The sequence below is a fragment of the Polypterus senegalus genome, chromosome 5 (genome assembly GCF_016835505.1).
Source record: "Polypterus senegalus isolate Bchr_013 chromosome 5, ASM1683550v1, whole genome shotgun sequence".
Lineage (NCBI taxonomy): Eukaryota > Metazoa > Chordata > Cladistia > Polypteriformes > Polypteridae > Polypterus > Polypterus senegalus.
The window spans coordinates 75,770,504-75,788,129 of record NC_053158.1 but is presented as its reverse complement, the minus strand read 5'-3'; the positions used below and the strand labels follow the sequence as shown (position 1 = coordinate 75,788,129).

The window sequence follows — 17,626 nt, the reverse complement described above, 5'->3', positions numbered from 1 at the left end:
GGCTGGGAGGGGGCTTACGCTTCTCTCAGACCATGTGGGGGCGACCACCATGGTGCCTTTGGTGGCCAACCCAGCTCAACCCTGTAGGGGCCCGTGGTCCCCCCCAGGGGACGCCCCATGCCTTGGGGACCCTGGACCTCAGCACTTCCACCACAACCTTAAGTGCTGGGGGGAAGACGAGCAGGGACACCTGGAGTGCTCCTGGGGATGCAGCCGGCACTTCCACCACACTGGGGTGTGCCAGTGGGCGATTGCTGGAACACACCTGGAGCACATCCGGGTGCTTATAAAAGGGGCCGCCTCACTTCATTCAAGGCTAGAGTCGGGTGGAGGAGGACGAGGTCTGGAGAGGAGACAAGGAGGCGGCCTGAACAAAGAGACAAGGCATTGTATTAGGACCAGGGCTTTGGGGGTTAGTGTGCACTTTAACTGTAAATAATATGTATAATAAATGTGTTGTGGGTGACATGAACGTGTCCGCCTGTCTGTGTCCGGGCCAAGCTCCACACTATCTATCTATTTCTCTTAGATTGCCTTTAAAATCTATCTATCTATCTCCCTCCCTCCTTTGGTCCTATGGCTCCTTGCAGAATGGCCAGCTCATAATGTCTATAAGGTGTAAATGCCACATGGGCTGGATGGGCATCCTGACCAAGAAAGAGGATGGTTCTTTACTCACATGGGAGGCTCCAATCGGGCAGATACGCATCCCAGCCAGGAGAGAGAAAGAAGTCAGGCCCAGAAGAGTTGGGCAGAAGGGATGGACAGACTGCCCATGCTGCAGGGAATACGTTATTCCCCCAGGACATGAGATGGCAGCAGCCCTCCATATCAGCACCCATTTAGGAACTAGCAGGGAATGCTGGGAGATGTAGTCTGGTTAACACAACCCTGCTAGGGACCATGGGTGCCACAAGGAGGTGCTGTAGGGAGATGACTCTCCAATTTATGAAACATTTGTATGACCTGGAAGTGCTTCCATCAGGCAGTGGCCTTGGCACCAGAAGTACTCCCGGGTCCTTAATAAAAGGGACCGCACTCCCTTATCTAGGCGAGTTGTAGTTGGGAGGACATACAGCAACACTGGATGAGAGGAGGGCAGTGCGGTTGTGTGAAAAGAGGAGAGATATTGCGAAGAGAAAGATTACTTGTGCTTTGTGCTTGCAACTTTGTGGAGGTAGTGTGTTGAATAAACATATCTTTTTTTGAACCCAGGACTCTTTGTGTGATCGTGTTTGGGGCTCACTGACACTCTGGCTCCCTCAGGTATTGAGTACCTGATATGGGTCTTCATTAGGTGGCTTTACCCTAAACGGTTACTTGACGCTCCACTAAGTACATCATGAAATATGTCCATGTAGCTACTTGGGACCCGTTCTGCACCACATGATCATGTCTATAATGTCCCATTCTCTACCATCCTTCTATAAACCCACAGTCTGGTAACTGTAAAGGTCTTTGGTACACTTTGTGCAGGCCATCTTTGCATCTGACATTTGTGAGGACAGCCTTCATGTTAATGTTTGCTTCCTAAACATAATAAAAGAAATAGAGAAATAATACAGCACAATAAATATAATGGAATATAAATTCATATGAATCCTAGAATATAAATTTACTGAGAACAGACCGCACAGCCACTAGAGGCTTAAAAGACTGTATTTAGTTTAAACTTTATTTTCCCTGATAGAGAAATGAATCATGAAAGACATGTTTTATGTCAAGGTTAAAGAGCCATATTCAAGAGTCTAAAAAAAATGGTTGGAAAACATGTACTACATAACACAAATTATTCTAATCTTTAGCAGATCAAAAAGGCTTGAAAAGTAAAAAAAAAACACTTTCATAAAGTATGCTTACTTCAGCTCATTAAAGCCACTGATAGGGTCATTCTGAGTACACTTCCTGGGCTTTGACAGGGCCTTTTGATGCTCTCGCTCCACTGCGACCAATATATCAGTTTTGCTGAAGGAGTACTGGCAAGTTTCACATTGCAAGGTCAGATTATTTCTCGAGTTTGACAGCACACCTCTAAAGCACAGAAGTTTCGGTTGAACAGCATTGGATTCCAAACTTTTTAGCTCATAAACTCTCTTCACCATCCCCCACCAAGTGTGATAGGCATGGATGGAGTGGGTGGAGGTTTCATCTGTTTTGACTGGCACGTTGGTGTGAGACAAAAAAGGAGGAAATTGTGAAATTTAAAAAGCTAGATAAAGTGATTCGGTCACATCAGCTGTAAGCTGAGTTGGGCCTTTCACAATCATCTGGGTGTGGCTGACATTCAGGCCCTGGCTTTAAAGGTTTTATACCAACAATTGGAATCACTTGGTGTAAAAATAAGGAAAATGATTTGTTCGGCACCAGAACATGCTGCTGAAAAGTGGGATGTCCACTCACCCTATTGGAAGACCCTAACTTTACTTGAAATCACTGGGTATTTTGTTATGCATTACAGCATTCAAACTGGAAACTCAACACTTGTCTGACTGAAATCCAGGCTACCATACTGATCCTAACCATTTTAGCAAATACAGGACCCAGACTTTCCTTTAAAATGATGTGGGTAATAATTGGCCCATCTCCAAACCATCTCAGTCCAGGTCAGGGTCATTGGGAGTAGAGCCTATCCTGTCAGGACAGAGTGCAAGGTAAAGACAAGCCCTGGATGGGGCAAACTCACGCTCACTCATAAAAGTCCAGTCTAAAGTCAACACATTGAGATGAGCCAGTGATTCACATGGCATTGAATTTACTGCAAAACTAAAAGCTTCACTTTGAAAAAACATTTGCTGAACCAGTAAACTAGCAAGACTCACGCTATTGACACAGAAAAAAGGCGTTCAGTTTTATGTTTTCATCTGATTTGCCACCTTTTTCTCCACATCAAAAAGCATGGGATTTTTTTTTTTACCAGATTACACTAACAAAGTCACATTGGCAAAGCTCCATTTTGCCCCCTGTAGTTTTACCTTATCTGTAATCAACCTTCTGTGGGGGCATAGATACATCATATGCCACCTTTCTCCCCCTCATCTCCATGCATGTCTGACTCTCTCGTCAACACTTCACCGGAACATGAAACTGGCTAACAGAAATATCACAATGTTTTTATTAGCCATATGCATTTCCAAAATACATTATTATGTTTACATTTCAATCTGGATGCTTTTTCTAAGAAATTTACAAGTCAAAAGGGAGTGCAAGGTCTTGCCAAACCCATATTCCTTGATTTCCACAGCGTGTCAATTTTGTGAAACAGTAGGCAAAAGTCTACACCTTTATTGACATTTGATTTTGAACATGCTGGAAGAGCTCAAAATTCCAGCCGCAGAGCAATTACTGAGGTGAATACAGGGCACCCTGTATTGCTGTAGACTTGAGCATTGGCATCACTTATTGGGAATCAATCCTTCTGATGACTAAGAGAAGCAAGAAATGAAAATACAGAGAAAAAGGATGAAAATATATCGTATAATAAGAAGAGATCTGCCCAGAGAACTGCAAACTATATGTCATTTCTTGGATACTCTCCCCATATTTTCATGGGGGCTTCTCTCAATAACTGGGATTCTCGACATATTCTAAAGAAGAGCATGTTAGGTTAACTGTTGAGTCCAAATATGGGCCTGTATGATTTAGTGTGCCCTCTGAAGAACTGGCATATTGTTCACAGTTGTTTATTGATGCAGTAAGGATATATTTTTGGTCACTGTGATCCTGAATAAGCATGTTTGAAAGTGGATGGGTTAGTGTTAGATCGCTATTTAAATTTTGACTTTTGTACTGATACCAACTTTTGGGCCCCTGTATAGTAATAAGGCAAATAATGGGCAACTCCCCAATGTTCTCACCTCAGTACAGCTTCCCTTCACCACACAATCGCATGCCTCCCTGTCTTGCTGCACTATGAAAATCAATACCAGGAATACTGAAATTAAGGACGTATGAATGGACGGAGTGAAAGAAATTAAGGAAATGCTAGTACCGTGCCATTTTAAAAATGGAGGTGTTCTTAACTTTCTCAGTACCAGTACACAGAGCAACCCTATGATGGATGCATGAATAGATGGACTGCCAGAGCGGTCCTTTTCACTTCCATTTGGCTTGTTATTGCTTGGTCCTTTTTTATGTCTTCTCATTGTTACTTTTAAAGTTTCAATCAATTACTGTCAAGCATTTATTTAAACACAAGTACATTCTCAGAACTGTGTTGAGAGGTTACATTCCCAACATGCAATTTAGGCTCAGTCCTTCAATTGCAAGTGTGAATGTGCTAAATTATGTTAATACTCAAGTGTGAATGGGTAGAGACAAAAAAAAGAAAATGCAAATCTGGAGCAGATAGCCGCCATCACTAGCTCAGCTTATTAAGTCTGAAAACAGACCGTGAGATCTATAATACATGGACTGGCATCCCAACTGGGATGGAGAGTCGTCCATTACACAGCCAAAAGGCCATTATGGAAGGACAGCAGTGTAGATAGATGTGCAACTCGGCCATGATGGGTCCTGCTTCTTTTGCCAGTTGAGGAGAAAAATTGAAGGAAGCTACCTACCAGGAGCAGTTCATACCCCAGTATGACAAGTGGCAGTGCTCCTCTGGCATGGTCCCAGTTTGGACATGCACAGGCTTGCATGGGACTCATAATTAGGGAGAGCAACCATCCTTAAGTGCCACCAAAGGTTGCTGCTAGGAGATGATCTCCATGTTCTGTGGAGCTTCCATACAGCCCGGAAAGTGCTTCCACCAAACAATGCTATGGCCCTGAAAGTAAATCTGTGTCTAGCATAAAAGAAGCCACATTGCCTCAAACTGGGAGTCAGGAGGAAGAGGAGAAAACTTACCTAGAAGAGTGAGGGAAAGTGTGAAGGAAACAAAACAAAATGAAAGGAAAGGATATCATTGTGTTTCAACTATGGAAAAGAAGGAACTTATATAAAGCATTTTGTTTAATAAAAATGTAATTCTGAACCCAAGACTGTTGGTGGGCAATTGTGCCTAAGGTTTGAAAGGATCTGTGATGCCTCCCAGTGGCCATAGGAACTATTCTGCATACAGTATAGACCACTGCTCAATTTTAAGTTCACATACTAATTGTATAGTAACATCTGAAGCTGTGCATCTCACTATACATGAAATGAATATAACCAATTTTAACAATAGCTATTTTAGAGTAGATTTCACTCAGAGTGAATCCCAGTAAAAATAATTCATCTAGCCATTACTGAACCAGATCATTTCAGTTGAAGGTCAAGGTGGCCAGGGCCTATCCTAACAGCATTGAGCATAGGACATAAATCATTCCTGAACAAGGTCCATAAAAATAATCCACTAGTAAGCTCCTTTGGATTTAATAGGGGTTTATTGGTAGTGGGGATGACTTTCCCTTTAATCTTCAAATTCAGTATTCTTATAATGAACCAAAAATAATGTAATAATGTCAAGAAGCAAAGAAATGTGAAAACAGTTCTTTCTGATCAATTAATCTCATGCTTCTGCTGATTTACAAAAGGAATTGTGACTGGATGTTCTGCCACAGAAGAAAAATGTCAGACACAAAAATTTCTTTTTGCACAAGGAGCAAGAGAATAAGAGAGAATTATTGACTGAAACAGGACAAGGTCAAAAGGAAAGAAAATCATTAAACCAAAATATGAAAGCCCAGAATGCAAATGAAAAATCTGAATTATGAAACACAAGCTAAGTCTTAACTCCTTAAATTGTTTTTGATTAGCTAAATGCACCACAAAGATTGGTCACAATTTGAGACTGAGCTATAGCGCTTCACCATCTTTAATAGGTACAGAGCGATGGATGGCATAATATGTCATGTGACTCCGGCTTCCTGTGACTGGCAACAGACACAGTGATGGCCAATAATATGGGCATGGCCATTCAACAATACACAAAATGGTGACACCTGCGATTAACAACAATCCAAGATACTGACAAAGAAATTTAATAAACAAATAAAAATTTTCATGAGGAGAACATGAACAAAACATGAAACCTGAGAAAAGACTCAAAGAGAAGAAAGGAGCATGTTTCATTTTACTAAACAACATAATTCACAGCAAAGATTGACAAGTAATAGCAACATAGCACCATTCAAAAATCCCCAGACGAGAGGCAAATCAGTTCACCGATGCTCACCTATGACCAGTTAAGAGGTGTCCTACAACCCGGCCTTTCAGACGTCACAGATGCCTTAACATTTCCAAACATTTGAAATTATTGGCACAATACTTTGTAGTGTGAGTAGTCCTATGACAACTAGTGAGTTGGGCAATGAGCAACAGCCAGTGACCTTCCAAGGAGAAACCAAGGGTTGAGGTGGGAACATCTACAAAATGACTTCAAACATTGCTTCTCTTTATGGCCTCTGGGACTCAAGATATTGAGAAGTAGCTACTAGAACTCAAGTATGCGAATGAATGCCCTTTCTACGTCATGTACAAAAATGATCTTGTCCACTGCTTCAGGCTCCAGTTTGGCAAAGTCACGAAGACAAACGGTGACGACTTCTATGTGTTTTAGTGATCATACTCTTTTTGTTGGGCATCTCTACGGGAAATAGATCTGGAAAATTGTGAATCTCGTTTGTGCTTGACTGTTGAAGTGTGCATACCACTCCATCAACATGACAACTGATTACAAGAAAGAATGTTGTGTAATGTGAGCAGTACAGCAGTTTGGGGAGTTTGAAAGTCCTGTAGTGTGAACTTGCCATACCTTGTCTACATACTTGCAGAAGGCCTGTGTTCTCATTGGCACAAAAATGCAGGGCAAAAGTCATTATAACACGCAAACTGGCCAGACTGAAATTCAATACATGCCACCGAAAATGTGCTTTGGGATGGGACACATAGCTGTAGGATGAATTGTGAAGAAAGGGACAAAGTGCTTCCTCTAGGGATCTATTGCCTAATGAAATAGCCATGTGGTTTCTTGTTTGTCTCTACTAAAGAGCATTGATACCATGAATGAACTGTGAAAATCTGCCAGGTATCATTGTGTTGAAGCAGACAAATGTTTTGTATTATTTATCTTTCTGCAGCTATACAACTACATCAAAAGAATGTTTATCATTTCCTTAAAATGTTTATTATTAAGATTTCTATCTAATTCTTATTGCTGGACAGCTTTTCTTCAATACAGGATTGTGGAGGGGCAGAGCCTATTCCAGCTTGGTACCAGTCAACTCCAAGACAAAGTCACTCACAAGCAGGGTAAGTTTATGCTAGCTGTCCACTTATCCTGCACGTTTTTCGGTTGTGAAAGTAAAATGAACAGAGTAATGGGTCAGACATAGAAGAAGCTAGAATACTGAAGAATTTAGGCCAATTAAGAAGAACTGGAGCCGTGAATGAAGCACATAACCTGTGGTGTGGTCACACTTCTGAAATAGGCGAGATCTGTCAACAAGGTGTCAAGGAAGCTCTGAGAACCAAGACTTTAGATAATTAAAAAAAATCTTTTAAAATGGATCACTAAAAGAAAGTAGTTTTTAATTAGATGAATTACTTAATTTATTATTTTTTTAACTCATTTGTCTGAATACACTGGATTATGTAGGCAAAGCCAAAGGCACTTTTATTTTCTTCATGCTTTTGCTGCTAGGCCACAGAAGACACTACCAAAACAATAAATCTGCTGGGGTCCCTGTGATTTGTTCTTTAGCTAATTTTACTGTCTGCTCCTGCACCCTCCTTTCACTATTTTGCCCCTCTTTGTCTCTGGGTATTTTAGTGTCCTTAAGACCATCCCCTGTGCTTCCAACTGCCTATACTACTCTGCTACTTACATTAGGGATGAAAGTGCTGCTGTAGCTCCTCTTGCATGTTACAATGAAATATTCAAGTTCTTGGTTTGGACGTCTGCCCTACATACAACGTTTATGTTCTTTGGTCTACCATTTGAACTTTGTATTTTCACTGTTACAATTAAGTTTTGTTCCCAATTTTGCACCACCCAGGCTGCCGTCCAAGAATTCCAGCCCACCAGCTCTATGTGCCGCAGCTCTTAGGACTCCCGCAACCTTCTGGCCAGCATTGAAGTTCTTGCTCTTTTCAGCAGCTCCGAAATTATCTTGTGGGAATTTAACACAAAAAATCCATTCCTTGATCATGGTACCACTAGAATGCTTGTGCCTGACTTAGTTAAACATTTACATTAGTAAAGAGAAGATCTCACAATGTGGTGCTCTGTTTTGCTGCTTTTGCACTTGGCTGTTTGTATGTGGTTTACTGTATAGAATTCTCCCCACGCACTGTATCCTATGTGAAGGATGTATAACTGTTAGCAGAAGTCTATTTTAAAAAAGACCACCAATGAATACACAGTGGACAAATGTTGTGCTTTGGATAACTCTGACTATTTTAGTACACCTATAATGGTAAGTACATACAATACATGCTAAGAATTCCTACTGTAATGTAAAGAGTAGCAGTTGTACTGAAGATGATAAAACAGCCAGCATATTATAATTTGGACAGTAGGAAGGGGGGCCACCTGGGCCCAGGAATTCTGTGTTGTTATATTTTACACAGCCTTTACAGTGAGATTCACACCACTGGAGAGTGGCAGTCTGTTACATTTTGGTCAAGCATGCAAATAAGAATTTCATTATTCTCTACTCATTGGAATAAATCTGACTACAATACATTACTTTTTTGTCAAATCAAACCATTTGATCTCTGAAAGCAAAAAAGGGCCATTGGCCACTTGCTTGTTACAATGTTCACAATACCAAACAACCACTCAGATTTGCCCAAGACATGTTCTAAGTGAATGGAGCTCAGTTATAGTGTCATTAGTTAATCGGATGTATCAGAAGTACTATGTAACTAAATACTTTTCTGTATACATTTTTTGTTTTTTTTTCCTGGGCTAATTTTATTAATTGACATCAGCTGCTTACTATTATACAGTTCTTGGTAGTGTTGGTGGGAAAGAGATTACAGTGAACTTCATTTTAGAGCCATATTCAGTAATGTTACAAAAGTGATTTAACGTTGAGTTTCTCAAACGTAAAAACGGCTAAAAATCTTTACTCTCCATTATCATCAAACCCTAAAATTAGTATAAATAGAACAAAAGTTACTAATTACTTTTACTTACTCAAAAGCAACATCCTGTTCTTTTCTTATTGCATTTTGAAAAGCAGCATCTCCATCAGCTACAGAAAAAAAATTGAGCTTCATTCTGTTCAGTTGTGGCTTAGCACCATGAGCTAATTTGTGCTGTGTTTATTTTTTCCTTTTTGTTTTTTATTTTTTACTTCAAAAAGCACTTAAATAAAGCTTATCCTTAATTGGTATTGTGAACTTAATGATGATACGCCAAAGCAATCGACAACGCTGCATGATATTTTTCCCCATTTCTGACCAAGGGGACCTCTTTCCCCGTGCTCTTATAATTGTGCCTGATGTAAGAATCCTCAAAAGTCCTTAAGGAACTTAAAAAGTAAAAATTTGCCAGGCTAATATGGTGGAGCATTTTAAAAAACTGCTAAAACCCCATTATTTTCACATGGCTTTCTCAGAGCTTCATTTTAGTGTAACCCTGATATTCCATATATGCATTTCATTATTATTATTTTTCTTGGTGCTGAAATCCATACTAACCCCTATTTTCTCTGTTGTACTTTTTCCGGTTTTCTGTGGTGGTGATCTGCACCACCACCACCACCTGATCAAGGCACCATGCAATCCCTACATTGATGGATTGAAGGCCAGAGGTCCACATGACCATCATCGTCTAATTTTTCCTCGTGAAGCCTGAAAACCATGAGGACTGATTGAGATCATTTATTTTAGGTAGAATGCCTAGTGGTGGCTTGGCGGTCTCGTGGCCTTGGAACCCCTGCAGATTTTGTTTTTTCTCCAGCCCTTATTGCTGTCCACAGTGAGACAAAATGGGGGAGGTGGTGCCTTAGAAAGTCTACCTTGCTAGAGCATAAGCAACAGGAACATATAAGTAAATAAAAAAATTAACATATTGGCTAATTTTCATTTTTCTACAATGTCACTAAATGTCAATTAAATCTGTCAAGGCATTTTTAAGATTTTGAGGTATTTAGATTGTCTATTGTGGGTGTTTTTGTCCTTTCTTAGTGGATACCTATTGTTCTAGGTGTAACATCCTGCCAAATTTCAGCTTTTTAATTAAACAGGATATAGTGTTTTGGCTGATGAGTGAGTGAGTAAGTGAGTTGGTACACTTTGCATTATCCATCCATCCATTATCCAACCCGCTATATACAAACTACAGGGTCACGGGGGTCCGCTGGAGCCAATCCCAGCCAACACAGGGTGCAAGGCAGGAAACAAACCCCGGGCAGGGCACCAGCCCACCACAGGGCACACACAAACACCAAGCACACACTAGAGACAACTTAGGATCGCCAATGCACCTAACCTGCATGTCTTTGGATTGTGGGAGGAAACAGGAGCACACCCACGCAGACACAGGGAGAACATGCAAACTCCACGCAGGGAGGACCTGGGAAGTGAACCCAGGTCTCCTTACTGCGAGGCAGCAGTGCTACCCACTGCACCACCGTACCACCCATTTTGCATTATATATATACTGATATATATGTTTTTAAGGCATATTATTTTTGTTTTCCACCATGTTTTGAAAATCCACTATGCCATGTTTAACAGGTTCTACCATGATTTTTATGGAGAGTGCATACCTTCATCATCGTGACAATATATAAATCAGTGCTGCACATCGTTTATGTCCAGGTTTATGGATAATCTAAAAAAACTTTCACTAGTGCTTTTGTTTGATTCCCAGTCACAAACTCTTACTCCTGAATTTTTGAATTTGACGTTTCAATCTCAATTTAGCTTAGGCACACTGTTTGACTGTCGTTTTACTATCAAGCTTCGCTTTGCTTAATGATTACGCTTCATCCTCTGCTCCACTCTGCTCTTTTCAACTGCTGATTCTCACCCTATGGCAGGATAATGGCATGTTTGAGTGAGTAATTAGTAACCTTTACTGTTTCTTCTTGGTAGATGTTTATTCAGGTCCATAATATGATGAGGCAATTCTGCAGCTCTAGTTGAATGAAAACAGCAGGGAAAAACAAAAATTAAAAGGCAAAGGTCACGAGATGCTGGGCAACTCATGACCAAAGGTACAGAAAACAGATCAGTGAGAAAAAGTAACAAGAAAACGAGAAACCAAAACCAAAATGCAAATTAAACTAGTAGTTTAAAAAATCCCACAGGATCCTGATTCACTAGAATTTTTTTGAATATGTAATACACACAAAGATCTTTTAGTATTGAATCTAAAATCTTTCACAAAGAGAGTAGCGTGCTGCAATCATAAACAGAAAATGACAGTAAAAGAGTAAAAGCTTGGGGTCACCTGATCAAGCTTTATCCAAGATGACAACTGAAAAGAAAATGATCTATGAACTTCATAGAAATAACAATAACATTTTGTGATACCTTGAAAGTGAAAAAAAAAGATTGTACAACAAATACAAAATGAAATCTGCCCAATTCTAAAAACTCAGAACTCCTTCTTTTCATAGCTGATGCCAATACAGAGTTGTGAAATTTTGAATCAACTTTGAATAATATGTAATAAACTGTATAACATTATAGAATACCAATCACAGGCTTCTCATGCTGTTATTGTCATCCCCAACTGTTACTGTGTGCCCCCACAACAAGCTCTCACACTATTGGCATTTTCATTGTGTACCCTTATATCCTCAAACCCTCCTAATCCAAGTCAGGGACATGGCAGCCACAGGCTATCCCAACCTTCAATGGGGCTCTTGTCCATTTCAGAGCTTGCTCATGCACACACCCCCACTCCAGTGGCGTCTATCTGCTGTCACCAATCAACCCACCAAACACATCAATGGAGGAAGAGACTTATTAAACTATCACCACTGTGACAGCTAACTGTTTCTGTATGTAACAATATGCAGTCTCTGGAGAACACTGAGAGCGCTGGAGAGTGCTTCTAAAGGCTCATTGTATGCAGTAGCCTGACCTTTTATTAAGCCTTTCTGTTCAAAATAGCAAAGCTCCTAGATTCCTATTCAATAACCTTTTTCTTCAGTTTGATGTTTCCTTACATGACACTTACCAGAGTGAGTGTAAACTTCATCCTTGACATTGAATGTTAAAATAAAGAAATGCTTCAGCATTAGAAAAGTGGATCCTGAATATTACAGGTATAAAACCCCGAGTAACATTCCATCCATCCATTAATAAAGCCACTAAGTCCAATTCATTATATTCCATTCTAGATTGGCACCTTTTGCCTCAGGGGCAGCGACCAGCACGGTGGTTCCAACACCGAGTTTTTGTGCTGAGTCAGAGTGGGCAACAGGTACTCTCAGAGTGGGCAACAGGTACTCACTGGCAAACACCACTTCCAGGCCTGGCTCAATACCGTGTTCTGGTAGTCCACTTCTGAGTAAGGTAAACTAAAATATATTAATTTTACAATACTAGGTATGTAGAAGATCACTAAATCACAGTGATTGCTAAGGTGCTCTTTAGTTACTTGATGGTAAGCTCAGTTAGAAGAATAAAATGTTTTGGAAAATCAGTAAATACACATCCAAAAATACATTGGATCAGACTTCGTGCATATGGATCTGTAAAGAATGTGGTACACCTATGAACTTCATTCATAATAAGAAGGCCAAAACTTTCATCTGTTCAATTTCAACTTGATATACATGAATGGATTCATAACAATACAGAAATATATACTTGCAGGAGCTCTGAAAAGTTAAAGAAGGTGATTATGCAGGAATGGTACGGTGGCTTGAGTTGCTGTTTCAAAGCTCCAGACTCCTATGTTCAAGCCCCAGCCTGTGTGCAGTTTGCACGTCCTCCCTGTGACTGTATGGGTTTTATTCCAGGTACTCTGGTTGTTTCACACACCCCAAAGACATGAATGTAATATCTGAACATTGGACCAGTCAGCCTGATGATGGATTGGCACCTCATTCAGGGTCGGTTCCTCTTTTGCAGCAGATGCTACTGTGCTTATGGCTCTGCTGTTGTGCTGTATTAGAAGGTGTGAGTTCAGAACATGGCATGGTGGTCTGATATGTAGTTTGTGTGGAGTATACACATTATTTTTGTACTAAAGATGTATGCATTAGGTGTCTCTGAACTGGTCCAGTATGCGTAAGTGGGCCTTGGAGTGGACTGGTACTTATTCAGTGCTGAATCCAACTTTGTGCTCCAGTTCTGCTGTGACATTTTCTTGGGTAAAGGTGCTTTCATAAAATAGTGCGATAAAGCATATACAATACATCCTGGAGAGTTTGTTTACTTTGCTACACCTATTAAAAACTATGACATGTAGCCAACTCTTTGACGGAGCTCTCTGTCTCCAAATGGAGCCTACAGCCATCTCGAAGCACCACACTCTGCTGGCAGTTTGACATGATTTTACTTTTATATAGCAGAGATGTACAGTAGGTGGGTCCTTCCCCTCTCACTCCTAACTTACAGGGTCACTGGCTGCTCTGCTGTACCCCCAAACTGGGCTCTAGTGTTTCTTTATAGAATATCAATCTTCCCAGAATTCTGTCCTGTTGCCTAATGTAAAAAGAAGCTGAGTCTTTAAAAGTGTGGGCTTAACAGCTGGAAACTTCATGTGCTATACTAGACCAAATAATATTTGTTCATTTTAATAAGGAGGATTGAATACAAAAACTAAAATCTGCTTTTCAAATAATATACAATTTCCAGAAAATGCAGAAAATTTTAAATTGAATGTGCTGATGAAAAATCAGAGTCAGGGGGAAAGGTGGAGTGGAGGTCACCTGTACTGCCCAGTAATTTTTTATTCTGAGGCTTTGCAGTCGTCATAAAGAATTCAAGACTTAAAAGTATTGTTTCCTAATGGGAATAAAAAAAATCTATGACTAAGATTCATTAAAAACATTTCTATGACTCATCATAATCTCTGTCCATGCCTCCATCTTTAAAAGCCTGCTTTTCCATTCCACTATCTTTCGGTGCAAAATCTTCTATGTCCAAAAAATTAGGTGTAAGGCAGGCAGGCGGCAAACCTGGGAGGCTCATTTGTATCTAAACAGAACCCCACACGCACTTATACTGAGGCAGTTTAAATTTACCCGTTAACCTAAATACAAATAGGAATTATATTTAAACATTTTAAAGAATTTTCTTTTGAAGCAGAAGAGCTGAGCAGCTTTGTCTAGCAAGTCTCCACTTTCCTTCAGACCTCATCTTGAGTGAGAGCAGCAACGGCAGAGTCTTGCAGCACAGAGCTCTATTGAGCTGCTTGGCTCCAGTCATCTTTAAACTCTTCTATTCAGCAAGTCTAATGCCACCCATTATCTGCTCAGCTGAAAACGAATATGAAATAAAAGGCCTCCCACCATGAATACAGGGGACGCCATATGGGAAACCCACCCAGCCAGTTTGGCGAGTTTAGAAGGTAGACGATTAAAATGGAAATCTTTTTTTTATTATTATTAGTACCCACAAGCTTTCCTAAACTAGACGACGTGTTTATGCTGACACAGGGTGAAGAGCTTTCTCTTGAAGATAATTATGCGATTATCACAAATGACTGGGAATTGATTTCACTGACTACGGTTACTGCCACAGAGGCCCAGAGGATCAAGATGCCAAGCAGTCTAAACATGGGAGGAAAGAGGATTTTACAAAGACAGTACCACAACATAAAATGCTCAGATCCTCCTATAAAATGTTTTGTTGCTGACATATTAATAGACTGGATAAGCTATATAATGGACAGGGCAAATCAAAATATTGTGGACAACCTCAACCTTTTCATTACAAACTAACAACAAATACAGTAGCTTCATCTAACAATAAAACGTATCCACTTAAACTGTTAATCTAATTTATTACTACTTTTTCATAGTAACAATTGTAGTTAATTTGTAATAACAATTGCTCACAATTTGACTATGTATAATATGAAATACATTAAAGAGGTTGGCAGTTACACCGGAATAGTCAGGAAAAACAGAGTGCAGTGTAAGGCAAAATTAGAGTGAAATATATCAAGATAATGAAAATCACCCAAACAATTTAAAAGAACAATTGTTAAGAGTGCAGACCCCCATGACCCTGTAGTTAGGATATAGCGGGTTGGAAAATGGATGGATGGATTGTTAAGAGTGTTAGCACTGTTCTTCAAGGTTGTCTTCAGTAGAATGATTAACAGAGCAATGAAGTTTTAAATATATCTGGGTAATTCTGGGTTAATTTGGTCAACTGTAATTAATAATAAATAAGAATGAAAATACAGTTTGCAAAGAATTGTGTTATTTTAATTTGACAATTTAGCATGTTCTTAATTGCATAATTTGCTATATCGTTCTTTCTGAAGAGTAATTAAGGCACAGCACAAAAAAGCAAATTGGATCTAATTTGATAGGCCCAAATGTGACTGATGAGACAAAGATGTACTAGACATTTCAAATGACAGAAGTTCAGTAATAAGTACAGTAGTTTCAGGTTGTGTTATTATTAGAAACCCTGTATGTATATACTACACATTGAATATACAACTTTATAATTTCTAATCAGTACATCTGCTTGAAAGTCTATCTATCTATCTATCTATCTGTCTGTCTGTTATACAGCCTTTCACATATCTGTCTATCCAGAGCTTAACACTGTGAATTTTCTTCACCATTAAACACAGAGATGGCTCTTCCCTCTGTGTGTGTGTGTGTGTGGTTTACTTACAATGACGAAAGCAGAGATTCAGCGACGGGCTAGAGGGACAAGTGAGCTGCAGGCTGCTCCCTGCTCATTAATGGACTATCAGGTCTCACTAAAGAAAACTCAGACTTGCAGCTGCTTTCCACTGACAACAGACATCTCAGAGCAACACGAATTCAATTAAAGCCTACATGTCAGTACTGCTTCAGTAATTCTTCCCCCCGACTCTTAATTTAAGTATTTAAATAAGGCAAAGTGTAGGCCACCCCTGCAGGACGACAGCTCCATTTGCATTTCAGCTGTCAAGGCTGTAACAGGCAAAAGTACACAGTTTGACAGTGGACTTTTTGCACACGACCAAACCATGATAGCTGACTCATATTATAGTTAAGGCTGATGATGAGGTGGAGGAGGCAGAGTCACTGAAGCAACACTTGAGCAAAAAGAAATCCTCGAATTTCAATTATTTTATTACTGTATATCAGAAAAACAGATTGCACACTGGCTGGCTAGCAACACACGAATATCAAGTGCATGTTAGAGAAAGAACAGAACAACAAGGTTTCCTGGTCTTTTTTTTCTTTGCAAGACACTTTTTTGATGCCAGTTGGAAAGGCACTATACTGTATATATATATGTATATATATATATATATATATATATATATATATATATATATATATATATATATATATATATATATATACAAAAGGGTGATTTTTTCAGTTGTGACTGTAGTCTTCATTGTAAATAAATCATTTTGGGAAGTAAGAACATTTCAGTAACTTAATGGGATCAGATGTAATGTTGTTGTCCTTTATAAAGTTGTCCATAGACATATTGATAAAACACCTTCTAATTATGTTTTGTAACATAATAATAATAATAACAGCTTATAAAGGATACTTAAACGAAATTGTTATCCACTTCAAATAGAAAACGGGGTTTGTAGCCTCAGGCATGTAAGCTACAACAGCAGCACAAATTGCACCCAGTTGTCATAAAATACATCAGAAGATATACAGTATGACCTACGTCTTCTCTCTTGGTGTTTGAAGCAATGTCTACAATTGGTTTGTTATCACAAGGATCAATCTGCCTGTATCTTCATATACTGTACTAAGCAGGAAAGGATCAAAACTTTTAATGACAGGAAGTATACTGATGCCACAACCAAGGGCTATCAAATTACTTCAATTTATAGTTCTTTCTTTGTTTCTTTCTTTGTTTCTTTGTTTCTTTCTTTCTTTCTTTCTTTCTTTCTTTCTTTCTTTCTTTCTTTCAGACAAGCAAGGCTTCAGCCAGCAGCAGGAACACAGCCGACTTGTCTGAGCTTTTGACTGATCCCTAGTGGCTGCTCTAGGTGGGCAGACCTTCAAAGAAGACTTCCATAACTGGCCAAGAGTTGCTTACATAGCCGTTCTTGTGCTTTCATCTGGATTTGAGGGGACTGGCTGAAAAGCAGACATTTCTCAAGGGAGTTCTACTCACATAACAGCAAGGGTTTCAGTTGTGCTTTTTTTTTGGGGTTGTGGGTGGCTGTGGAAGGCATTCTGCCCTATGAATGTGTAGACAACGTTTGTGAAATAGACGGTATGTGAATGAGTGTGGAAAGTGAGTTCTGGAAAATAAAACAAGTAGTAAATAATTATAACATATGGTATAAAAATTCAGTGTGGCAAAGTGGTACATGCTTTGGACTTTAAACCCTGAGGCTGTGGGTTTAAATCCTGCTACTGACACTGTGTGACCATGAGCAAGTCACTTCACCTGCCACTGCTCCAGCTGGAAAAACAAAAGAAATGTAACCCATTGTTTCTTAAATGTTGTATGTTGCTTTGGAGATATATATATATAAATATATATAGCATTTTTCTACCAGAAGCTATTGGTGTTT

At 39.5% G+C, this 17,626-nt stretch overlaps 1 protein-coding gene and 1 long non-coding RNA gene across 2 annotated transcripts in view; one reads left to right on the top strand and one right to left on the bottom strand.

Annotated features, from left to right (window-relative positions):
* Nucleotides 1–17,486, top strand: part of LOC120530369 — a 32,321-nt gene extending 14,835 nt beyond the window's left edge. The window contains exons 2-3 of the long non-coding RNA XR_005633952.1: nucleotides 7,147–7,233; nucleotides 17,015–17,486. This is a non-coding gene — a long non-coding RNA (uncharacterized LOC120530369). The remainder of the gene's footprint in view (nucleotides 1–7,146; nucleotides 7,234–17,014) is intronic.
* dlgap1a (discs, large (Drosophila) homolog-associated protein 1a) overlaps nucleotides 1–17,626 on the bottom strand; it is an 879,958-nt gene that overhangs the window by 87,009 nt on the left and 775,323 nt on the right. The window lies entirely within an intron of this gene.